Source organism: Gobius niger (genome assembly GCF_951799975.1).
Source record: "Gobius niger genome assembly, chromosome: 22".
NCBI lineage: Eukaryota > Metazoa > Chordata > Actinopteri > Gobiiformes > Gobiidae > Gobius > Gobius niger.
In genome coordinates, this window is record NC_136873.1 from 20691353 (window position 1) to 20694316 (window position 2964).

The 2964-nt window shown below is 42.5% G+C and overlaps 2 long non-coding RNA genes across 2 annotated transcripts; both read left to right on the plus strand.

Annotated features, from left to right (window-relative positions):
* The first annotated feature begins 457 nt into the window (after positions 1 to 457).
* On the plus strand, positions 458 to 903 carry LOC306981380. Its single transcript, XR_013794101.1, has 3 exons — positions 458 to 550; positions 618 to 694; positions 780 to 903. It is a non-coding gene; the product is annotated as an uncharacterized lncRNA (long non-coding RNA).
* A 257-nt stretch (positions 904 to 1160) lies between these two features.
* Positions 1161 to 1748, plus strand: LOC306981471. Its single transcript, XR_013794117.1, has 3 exons — positions 1161 to 1287; positions 1425 to 1596; positions 1681 to 1748. It is a non-coding gene; the product is annotated as an uncharacterized lncRNA (long non-coding RNA).
* Positions 1749 to 2964: the final 1216 nt, after the last annotated feature.

Consider the following 2964-nt stretch of genomic DNA (forward strand, 5'->3'; position numbering starts at 1 on the left):
ATATCCTTTATTTTATATAGCATTCCCACTGAAGTCCCTCCACACAAGGACAAAAAATATATTGTTCTTGAGGACCAACTGCTGGAGCTGTTCAGGCGATGTCCTGTCTGCACTGGTCGCTGTGCTGTGGACACCATCACAGTCACCACACTGCTCCGGGTCACTCAACAGTGTCCTCGCTGTGAGTTCTCCAGTCAGTGGTCCAGTCAGCCCATGGTGAACAACATCCCAGCTGGAAACCTACAGCTCTGTGCCGCTGTGCTGTTCACCGGCTCATCATTTAGCCAGACTTCAAAGGTACAGCACAAATTATTTTGTTTGGATTTTGTTTCCATCTATTATCAGTTGATAACCTATTTTTTCCTTTTATAGTTCTTGGGGGCCTTCAATATTCAGGGACTGTCAGAGCAGTGCTTCTACAGGCACCAGGCAAAGCTCCTCATCCCTACGGTAAACTGGCAGTGGAAGCTGGAGCAGGAGGACCTCATCAGGGAGGCTCTTGAAAGCGGCTCTGTGTCACTGGGTGGGGACATGCGGGCAGATTCACCTGGTAAGTACATTTCATTAACATTTATCAGAAGTAAAAGTCAGCTAACGTACAACTTGCATTCGTGTAGGACATTCGGCCAAATATGGCAGTTACACGATGATGAATCTCAGTAATAACAAAGTCATTGACATCCAACTAGTCCAGGTAATGGAATTCAAGGAATGTTTCAATATGTAATTTGGGATCACTCTGTGCATTTCAGCACCTAATTTATTTTTTGTCTTATTAGAGCAATGAGGTTGGAAACAGCGTGCGCATGGAGAAGGAGGGCTTTGTGCGGAGTCTGACCATGCTGGAAGAGAGGGGTGTCAATGTGGAGGCCATTGTGACGGACCGACACACCGGCGTGCAAAAGTTTTTAAGGGAGGAAAAGAAGGAAATCAGGCACTACTTTGACCCATGGCACATGGGAAAGGGTATGCATTTGGGGAATGCTGTGTAATATTATGGTTATTCTGCATTTAGTAAATATGTATTTTAAACTCTAGGAATTGGGAAAAAAATTGATGAGCTCGCAAAGAGAAAGAGCACCCAGGACGCTGGCCAGTGGAGAAAAAGCGTGGTAAATCACCTCTATTGGGCAGCTTCGACTTCCACCTCGGGACAAGAGGCTGTCGCTAAGTGGACGTCTGTGGCCAACCACATGCAGAATGTGCACACGCACGACAATGCCCTGTTCCCTCGGTGCCTACACGGGCCTCTGGTTGGGGAAGGGTCAAGAGTGTGGCTCAAACCAAGTAAGTTTTGCATTTGTTATCAGTAATACTGGCCCTCTACTCATTGTATTTTATGCACATTTCAAAAATGTAAGGTTGGCATTGTCATTCGAAACAAAAATTGCTTTACAATTATGTCATGGAAATTTACTCTGTAGGCACAGCAGCATGTGAGAGGCTCAGTGACATTGTGTTGGCTCCACGCTTTGTGAAGGATGTGGAGAAAATCAGCCCGGTGTACCACACGTCAACCCTTGAGGCCTTCCACAGCCTGATAATTAGGTTCTCCCCCAAAAGTGCAGGCTTCTCCTTCAGAGGAATGTTAGCTAGGTAATACATTACATTATACATATATATATACAATACATTTTTAAAAAAAAATGTTGTGTGAATCTGTACCTAAAAATGTTGTAGGTTGCAAATTGCTGCCCTGCACTACAATGAAAATGCTACAAGGTCACATGCTACAACACTTGAAGGTGGTATGCGATAGTGTACCCAAAGTACAAACGTGGCGACTACACCGTGCGAGCCTTGAAGACCAGAGCTACCTCAGGTATGTCACATTAAAACAACACAACCAATGCTTTTACAAAGACAAATGTTTTGTGCTTTGTTTACAGTCTACATTGACCAACTAATGGCCCTGCTGTTTGAAAGTGTGGTTGAGGATCCTCTCCCATACCAGGAGCACACAGACAAAGTACCTGTGCCTGAACCACTCTGTGCCCAGTATGAGAGGCCAGACAAGCAGGAGGCTGTGAGCAGGCACAGGTCCAGATTTTTCAAGAGGACATAAGGTGAGCATGTTAAGTTTTGGCTTGATTATTTTGTGTGGCAAATATAATACGTAGATTACATAGCTAGTTTATAATGCTAGACTATAGTGCTAGTTTAGCAAATGTAGAATAAGTAAGGATTAAACAACAAGAAGCTGTGTATTACACAGGTTTACTGCACAACGCAGAGTCAGTTTTTTCAGATGATTTATCTAAAGCGACTTCCACAACAATAGTAGCTTAATTTTTAATCATTACTGTGGAAATTGCTGCAGTGGAGTGATATAGAAGATGATTTTCAGACGAACTGTGCGATTACAGGGAAATAATGCACCAGTTACCATTAGAATTCTCAGATGATTATGGATTGACTGTGGAATATGCATTATTATATTTTCAGACTGGCCTGGCAGTATGGAACAAAATCTTTTCAGAATGCAGACTGTGTTGCCTGAGAGCAGTGGCTAACCATGAACCAAAGTCCAGTGGATGAAAAAAGCCCGTGTATGAGTGGTTTTCTGGATTTTCCAGCTTGAGGTGTGTGCAAGACAGGACTGGCCACTCATTTGAACTGTCATAAGTACCTGTAGGTGAGCACATCACAATATTGCTCAACTCGCATTAAAATTCTAACAAATGTAGCATAGGAGTATTGTATTTTACACCAGTAAGTGGGAGAATCGTTTTTAGTGTTGACCAATAAATGCATTTGTTGACACCTATCATTTTGTTTATATTACTATTTCCCCAAGTGGTTTATATTTCTTCTCATTGAAAACAGTTTTTTGCCTTATTGAGGACTATATTTTAAATGTAAATTAGAATGATGCTAACACATCTTGCACGCAAAAATGTATGCTCAGTTGTAACAGACTTTTCTTGTCCATGCAGAGTCAGAGGTGGAGAAAGAGGTGGAGAA